Genomic DNA, 9,358 nt, shown 5'->3' with positions numbered 1-9,358 from the left:
GCATAAAAAGTGAGGACAGAACCAAAGCAAGGCTGAAATCCAACTGGGCCAACAAGTCCTCTAGCTCCAATCCAGCTTCTGGGGCACACGGAATTGTGGTGTTCTCCCCAGAAGGCTCACGGAACTCCCCTCCTGTGGATTTGCTGGTTGAAGCCCCCCACGGCCCCTCTCAGCTTGTCTCTGCTGGATTCCTGTGGCTTTCCTTGGCAGACCTTCTATAGTAAAGGCAACTCTTCATCTCTGCAGTGTGGGCTTCTTTCTCACATCTCCACACATCACCCTCAAAGGGGAAGCATACAAGGGTCTCCAACATCTTGATGGAAGCCACAACGTCCTAACTCCAGCGTCCCAATATCCTGCCCAACCAGCCCCACATTGTTGATGCCAAGGTCTGCCACCATCTGGACCAATAGCCCATCCTCCAGGGACAAGGGCTGCAGTAACCTCAGAGTTCCTCTGCAGCTTAGCAGGGTGAAACAACTCGTAGGCCCCACTGTGTAAACAGGGTTCCCCATGTCTTCTCCAAAGAAGTTTTAGTTTTACACCGTAAGCCTGAGATAGGTGTGGTCCTGACGATTTCTGAGATGTCCTTAAGCTGTTAGTTCTATTGATTCTGAGTGAAGTATTTAGCGTTTCTTGAGTGGCTATTATCCCTTTAACAACCACACTTTCCTTAGCCCCAGTTTTACTCACAGTTTTCTGGCCAGATTTTTCAAATCTTCCCGCTTTTCTTTCTTCCCCTGATTATCACAGTAAACTTGGCTAAAAGCTGCCGATAATAGCTATGCCACTCTTGGAAGGCTATGCTGCTATGAAATTTCCTCCACCACATTAATTAATCCAGTACCTTTAAATTCAGCCTCACAGAAAGATTCAGGACATGGGCAAAATAGAGATAACTTCTTACCTATCACATAACACAAATAACCTCTAGTCCAATTTCCAATAGAAATTTTCCTTTTCCTCTGAAAACTTACGAGCATAGTCTTGACTTTACTCCACGGTCCTATTAGCACTCTGTTCTTCTCAGCTCCCTCCAGAATCACCCATTAAGCTGTGTTTACAACAACCTAAAGATTTTCCAGCTTGTATCTCTAAACATCTCAAAATTCCTCCTACAAATTCCAAAAATCTCCAAAAGCTTCTGAACCACGTGGTCTGATTAGTCACAGCAAAGATCTCACTTCTGATACCACTTTGTGTCTTAGTCAGTTTTTTCATCACTGTGACCTTTAAGGTGCTTTATAATGTCAACACAGTTGGCCAGTCACTGATACACAGAGTAGAGGAACAGTTGAGGGAGCCAGTTCCATCCTCAGAGAGACCCAGGTAAATCTGGGACTCTGAAGGTCAATGTTATTTTTGTTGGACAAGTCACTGGCCCTCTCTGGGGCTTGTTTCTTAACTGTAAACCAAGCATCTTATACCTGAGAGGTTCAAAACAGGGCCCTTTGGTTCCAATACTTGTGTTGAAGTCCTGTCCACGTAAACACATTTCCCTGGGCCCAGCTAAAATGAGCGCATAGCAGTGACTTGTGACTTCCCTCCCCATATTTCCCCTGAATACGCCAACATCGCCGAGTCTGGAACTTCTTTTTCCAAAGTAAACTTCATTTCTAAATACTTTTCTCCACCTGCTTTGCCATAACCCTGGCACGGAGGGCCTCCCCGATTGTGGATCCCAACCATCTCAGTCCTTCCTAAAAATCGCCCCAGTCTGTAATCATCGTGTTTAAATGTTTGATAGTCTTCTCACCCACTGCAAGCAACTTGTATGAGATCCAGAGACCTCGTCATCACGTTGCTGCCGGCCTGAGACACATAGGAGGCATTTGACCATTGCCTTCACCAAAGGAGGAGAGAGCCAACTAGATGGTTTGCACCTGTAGAAGGAGGATTCTCAGGGATCACTTTGACTCTACACAATCTTTCCCCAATATATTTAAAACCCAGTTTCTAAATAAGAGATAATTCCACTATTTTAATTCAACTGAGCAATGTCATTTAGGATCAAGCAGAGAGCTAATGGCATTAAAATATATAAAAGGCTTTTCCCCCTTTTTCTATACTGGGATTGAACCCAGGGATGCCCCACCTCTGATCCATATCCCCAGATCTCTTTTCTTTTCTTTTCTTTTCTTTTAATTTTGAGACAGGGTCTGGCTAAGTTGCCCAGGCTCGCCTTGAACTTGTGATCCTTTCTTTAGCCTCCAGAGCAGCTGGGATTACAGAAGTGCACCACCATACCTGGCTGGCACTCTTGAAAGAACAGAGCACTATGAATATTGCTTTTCTATTTTGCTGGCTGGTAAATCCGCTTCCATCACATCCTGCTATATAACAGCAATCAGGATCCAGTGAGAGTCTAATGGTTCTGGAGGCACAGAACAGAAAACACACCTCAACCCAACTTAGACACAAGTCCAGTGACTTGTGTATATGAAAAGTTCTAGGGTCAGGCTGAACTAAGGAAGACGCAGATTCGGTTTCTCCCCGTGTCTCCACCTTCGGCTGACAGTGAGGCTGCCATTGCCCCTCTAGACAATGCCCTCAGATAAGAGAGGCCATCCTGCCACAAGCCCCAGCCAGCAGCCTCCCTGCCTGAGTGACCAGCTCTCTCCTGAGCCAGCTCTTTTGTCCAGACTGTCCCAAGCCTGGGTGCTGACACCTGTTACTACCAAACCAAGGGAAAATAGAGTCTTATCTGATCTACTCTATAGATTTTTTTTAACTGAATATTAGGTATGACATATTTTCTAGTTGTATTCTTGACAACCCGTATATTTAAGTATTGACACCAAGACAGACACAATTAGAAATACTGAACAAGGCAGTAAGTCTAAATTTAGCTTCCTCTAGGAGTTTGGAAGCTAACCCATAGCATATGTGCTGTATCAATGCACAGCACCAGCCTTCATGAATATCATCACTCAATAAGTCAAACACCGATACTTAAATGCAATGAAAATATGTAAACACGACCCATTTGTACAACAGAAATTCTGAGCAACTGGTGAAGCGCAGCAGTGTCTAAGAGATTAGTCATTAGCACCCTGAAAAATGTGGTTGGAATCCTTGCTCGGGGACCGCTAATGGGGTGACCTGGACAGTCTGCCCATCCTCCCCTAGTTCCACCTCCTCACCTGTAAAAGGTACCTATCACGCTGGGCAGTTGTTAGGGTTAAATGAAATGAGCTGATGCCCTTAGCCACGGTCGCTGTGTCTGTGCACTGCAAGCCAAGCAGTCCCCCCCTTATCCATGGGGGACATGTTCCAACCCCCCCCCATCGTGGATACCTGAAAGGCAGGCCACACTGAGCCCTATGCTACATTTCTTGCCTCATACCTATATCTATGATAGACTTTACCTACTGAGCTTCTGAGAGATTAACATCAGCAATAACACCATATAACAAAGATCAAAATACTCTGTGATATGTTACGTGAATGCTCACTCTGCTCGCTCTGCTCTCTCTCTCTCTCTCTCTCTCTCTCTCTCTCTCTCTCTCTCTCTCTCTCTCTCTCTCAAAATATCCCATTGTACTTTACCCAGCCTTTGCTGGTGGAGATGTGAGATGGCAGGGTGCCTACGGGGGAGGGAGTGGGACAGTGTGAGTTGCATTACTCAGAACCGGGCACGATATAAAATTAGCCCGTTGCTTATTTCTGGCATTTTCCAGTTCATATTTTCAGACCATAGCTGGCCATGGGTAACTGAGGTGACAGGACACAGTGACAACGGAGCACTGTCCTCCAGGCAGACTACTGCCAGAGTCCCCATCGCCACCACAACCTGGCACTGCAGAAATCGGATCTTGGTCCTGAGGAAGTTAGGGTACAGAGGGTGGGAAGGAGGGATGTAGTCATGCCACCCTCAGGAACTCAGCGAACAAGCCAACCGGGTCGGGGAGACGGCAAGGGACCCCAGATGGCACCGGCACGGTGTCGCACACCCAGCAGCCATTATCTCCCCTCACTCCCACCCCAGCCCACCTCACAGGTGTCTCCCTTTTAACAAACAGGGAGACCAGGGCTCTGGAAATCAGTACTGAGATCCTTCAGAAGTGAGAACCCTGTTCTCACTTGCTCCTGAAAATTAAGGGAAGGGTGCAGGCTTAACACGTTAAAGATGCCCCGTGGACAGTGCTGAAGGGGGGTGGTGGAGGGAAAAGTAAATGCACTGATAAAGTGACCACTGCAAGGTCGCCTGGTAAACAGCAGGGATAGGACTGGAGGAGGACTCGGGTGTCCTAATTCCTCATAGTTTGGGGACGTATCCAATGGTGTCCACGTTATTTAGTGAAGGAACTGTGAACAAGAAGACGGGCCAGGAGCATCTCTGAGTCTAGCAGTCAGAAGCTCAGAGGACCCCAAAGAATTGATCCAGTGTGCCCTACACGTTGATAGCACAGTGTGGAAGGCAGGTCTGTGTAGCCTCATTTCTCCTCCAATTTCTCTATGACTTGGGTGAGTAACTCGGCCTCCCTGGGCCTCACTGCCCTGCATCTACCACAAGGGCATAGACACCATCTTCATCTCAGAGAGTCACAAAGATCAGACGCGACAGTGAACGAGGACCCGTCTCTTGGCATGCTGCCGCCTTTCCTGGGAACCTGGCTCTGCTCCTCCTCTGCCAAACACCTGGATGTCCGCTTTTCCGGCTCCAGGAGCCATGCTCTCGTGAGAAAGGGGCAGTGGGGATCACTGTTCTGCTGAAAACCCTGCCGGGGAGCAGCCACCTGCCACGTCCCACCATGCTGCAGACCCAGGAAAACCTCTGGGATTGCACACCCTTGCGTCTGGCACTCAGAACTGGCCTAGGTACCAACGCTCATAGTTTGTAGGGTCCAGTAAAAAAGTTACAATCTGGTCCTTTATTCCAATGTATTAGAATTCTAAGGCATTAACAACAGAGCAGTGAGCCACTGTGGGACCCCCTTCTGAGTATGCCTGTGCTGACTGTAACCCTGAAGCCATCCTGCGGATCACATTCCTTCAGCATGGGTGTGTGCCCACCTAATGCTCTACACATCCACACAACATCATGGGGACTACGCTGCTATAAATTTACTGCCTATATAATCATCCTTCTGCTATTTTTGCCCCAGATTCATGGCAGGAGATGTTTCTCTTCCTCTGATCCTTGCATTAAATTTGTTTCACGTTCTGGAAAATAGCTACCTGGATTAGAATTTCGATTTCACCCCCTTTAGAGCCTGCATTGAAAACAAGCAGGATGGTTTAACTTCTCTTTACCTCTATTTTCTTAACCGAAAATGGAGGATGACGATAATAGCAACATTACAGGCCTGTGGATGAAATGAGCCGATCATTTAGCAGTTTTAAGAGTAGCATCTCTCGTACAGTGGTTCTCCAACCCGGCTGCACGTTAGAATTGCCTGGGGAACTAGTAAAACTTCCACTGCCCGAGCCCCGCCATCACTAGTTGAATCAGTCTTCAGGGGTAAGGCCAGGACACAGCAGTTTTTAAAGATGGTCTGGGGATTCTAATGAGCCGGAGGGTGGGGGAGCACTAGCGTTGGGTACGTAAGCGTTCAACAAGTGTGGGCTGGTCACGGTAACGCAGCTTAGCTAATAAGCAGGGTAAGATGTCTGGCCTTTCTGTTCTGCCCCTAGATCTCCTTTGCATCTGGCTTCCTCCTCCCTCTCCCGTGGGCTTGGATCCAACATGTAGCTGCAACCAATAGGAATCAAAACCCAACATGTCTCCAGTTGCTCCCACGGAGACAAAGGTGCCTTTGAATGCAGGTCTCCCGGTTGACCCGGAGATGAGAGAGGATGTGTCAACCTCTCCAGGAGGGGTCCTTCCTTTGATATCCGGGTGGAGTGTATTCCACAAGCTCTGCACCCTGCAGGTCTGGGGAGCAGGAAGGATGCCAGTCAAGTCACCAGAGATCCCTAAATAATGCAAGGCAGAGAGAAGGCAGGGAGCAGGGAAATGCTAATTTTCTTGAGCTTGTATTTCTCTCTCAGTGTGGATAATCATCATCTTTTTGCAAATGTCCTTCTGTCATATTGATGATGGTGACACATCCATTATGAATACAGGAGCTCATTTGCAACCTGACCTGACAAATATTGAATGTTCTAGGCTCCATTTAATTCCACAGTAACTGAAATCTTTTGTGTTCCTTAGTAACCAGAAAGGGTTTGGATCACACAGAGCTTAAAATAGTAAAGCCTTTATGGTTCGCCCTTCGTAGTCAATTCTCCGACCGACCGAGAGCTGGACCGTGTGGAGGAGCCGACAGAGGACAGTGGAGCCGATTTGGTCTCAGGGTCAAGAGAACATGACTGAGGTTCCAGGATCCATTGTTGGAGGGAAGGTGAGTGAGGCAGTTAGTGACCATTGGCTTCCTCCCTGAAGCCTCAGCCCCTTCTGAAGCTCAGGGGCCGTCACAAGCCAAGACTCCTGGGACTTGAATATAGACTCGGACACACGTGGGGGCTCCCGAAGCCCACGTCCAGCACCCCACTGTTGGAGGCCCGCTGCCTGTTCTGGGACTGTGGTTTAGGAGAACACCCCCGTTGGCATTCTAAGTCCTAAATGCTGGAGAAGGGGCCTCCCAGAGGATCCTGCAGGATGACAGGCACAGAAGACGAAAGCAGCATCTGGTCAGGACAGAGTTGCTGGCGAGCAGTGCTTCCTTTTCCATGAGGTAAACTGTTGGGATTGTCGTTTTCTACAAGTTTTATTTGATTTATCTGAGTGTGTGCAAAAACTAAATTGAAATGTGAAATGGAAAGTTTTTGCAATGGTTCGAGATCCCACCAAAAAAAAAATGGAATTCATATTCCTAAAGACAGAGTCTCTTTGGGGCCGAATTTACAAATTCAAGTCTCAGAGGCGACTTAACAGCCCACGGTATGAGGGGTCAATTGGGGGGTTTTGTCACTGTTTGTTTCAACGTTCACAAAATGATACTTGGAAAAGACAGGCGTTGAAGACCTGTTAAAAATCAGGAAGTTCCATATGGGATGTGGGGGCAACGCTGATGACTTCAGTGGCTCAGGGGGCTGAGACAGGAGGACTGTGAGTTCAAAGCCAGATTCAGCAATTCAGTGAAACCCTGTCTCTAAAAATAAAATACAAAAGAAGGGCAGAGGATACGGCTCAGTGGTTAAGCGCCCCGGGGGTTCATCCCCAGTACAAAAAAAAAAAAAAAAAAAAGTCAGGAAGTTCCATATTTTAACAATGCACATTTTTAGCTTCTCTCCAAATAGTAGAACATTTGGAAATGATGAGTCTGCTTTCCCATTGGGGCCCGGATAATCTGGGCAAACTTTCTTCTGTAAAAGGAAACCGTTGGAGAGGTAAAGGAGCGGATGTGTTCCTACACCGGTCTGCCCCTGGATCCCTTTTGGCGTAACAGGGACCTGCGAAGAGTTCTTGCGTGGCTGGCCAGGCCACGCGTGCACTTTCTGTTCCATCCACCTAAGTCGGCCGAGAACACTTTCCCCAGTCCTGGCTCAGACCCCGGTAGCTGACTCTCCTCCAGGTCAGGCGCACCTGTGTGGACTGCTTTCCTGCTCCTCTGTCTGCCTCCAGGCAGCGCCCACCCCTGATTCTGCAGCACTGTGTGCCCCTCTCCCAGCCCTGGCAATGATTGCAGTTCTCTGAACTCTAAGATCTTCGTTTGTCATCCTCGGTCTCCTTCACAGACGATGGAGGTCGGGAGCTTCCGGAGCGCGGGACCCTTGTCCTACTTGTCTCTGTTTTACCACTCCATTGTCCAGGCCGGTGAAATACCCGGAGCAGGCACTCGATAATTATTTGACAAATTGAATTACAAACGGCTTCGGTGTAAGGTCATTCACTATTGTTTGAAATGACAAAAAAAAAAAAATCTGCAGACAATACAACTGTCCATCAGCCGAGTTTGAACGGATCGTCACAGTACCTCCATACAATGGGACACTCTGACACTATTAAAAATGATTCAGATCTATATTTGGTGATGCAGAAAGATGTTCAGGGCATAAAAGAGAGCAATTGTCGAAACCCCAGACAAAAGATTATTCAAATATTTCAATAGATATTTCCATTATAGAACAGATCTTAAAAGATATTGATTTCACTCACTGCATAAATATTTGCCGAATGCCCACTCAGAGCCTGGCGCCATTCTAAGCGCTAGCTCTGTGAGATGAAGCAAAGTTTATATGAAGAGGGAGTCAACATTCCAGTGGGGGGTAAAGAGGAACCACAGGGTAGGACAATAGTAAGCACCAAAGGGGAATGAAACAGAAAACAGAGTGAGGAGGGACAGGGCCAGGGAGGGAGCCTGCCGTATTAAATACGGTGGTCAGGAATCAACAGCACGATGAGGGTTACTTCCCCCTCGGAAGCCAAAATGAAGCCGAGGAAAGAGCGGAGGCATGGGGGGAGAGGACTTCAGGCAGCAAGATCAGGTGCAAAGGCACTGGGCTACAAGCTTTCCCATGAGTAGCGGGAGAGCAGGTAAGGGTTGGAATCAGAGGCTCCGTGTGAGGTCACTTTATTTAATGCCCTCTAGGAAGCTGGATTTGTATTCTAAATAGAGAGAGAGAGAGGATTGGCCCTTCAGAAAACCAGTAAGAATTTGGTAACAGACCTCCATCCGAGAAACCTACCAGCCTCCCCATGGGAGGTAAACAGCTGGACACATCATCAGGAGTGAGTGAGTGAGGCCTGAGAGGCACCCCGATCTGGGGTCACACACAAGCGGTAACTAGATCCACTTCCCAGGTGGGTGGACTACTTTGCAAATGAATGGAGCAGTCAGAGAGTTCAAGAGAGAAACGTGTGACCCTGGGCCTCGTGGAGTCTGAAGAGTGGGGGAAGGAAGGCCAGGGAAACCGAGGAGGACCCCGAGGGAGGAGAATAAAGGGGAGAGACAGAAAAATGGACGCTGGTCTCAGAGCGCCAGCAGGGACGGGCCACCCAACTCTGTGCAGAGTCTGGGCCCTGGGGGACGCTGAGCCTCAGGGCATGAAGGTGACGGGGGGAACCTGAGGAGAAGCGCTCTTGGAAGAACACAGGGACAAAAGCCGGGAGCAAGAAGGCAGGCTCAGAGTGCTTCCTCGAGTCTCTCCAAACGTGTTCAGAAAGAAATGTGAGACGAGTTGAAAGCCATTCTACACACAGCTGGCCAGCGAGCACATCCAGATGATGATGTGTGAGATAGAGATGTCCAAGAAGACCAGGAGGATGGGCCCACTCAGCTCCATGCCTGACTCAGCACAGACCCAGGGTTCGGGGAATTGTGCATCCAGAGAGAACTGACGGGTGCAGGAAAGAAGAGTGGGCACACCCACACCTGCAGGCACAAGGCATGCGTGAGACACAGGCAGATCA

This window comes from Ictidomys tridecemlineatus, chromosome 16 (assembly GCF_052094955.1).
Source record: "Ictidomys tridecemlineatus isolate mIctTri1 chromosome 16, mIctTri1.hap1, whole genome shotgun sequence".
Lineage (NCBI taxonomy): Eukaryota > Metazoa > Chordata > Mammalia > Rodentia > Sciuridae > Ictidomys > Ictidomys tridecemlineatus.
The sequence above is the reverse complement of the archived record's forward strand: the minus strand, read 5'-3'. Positions refer to the sequence as shown.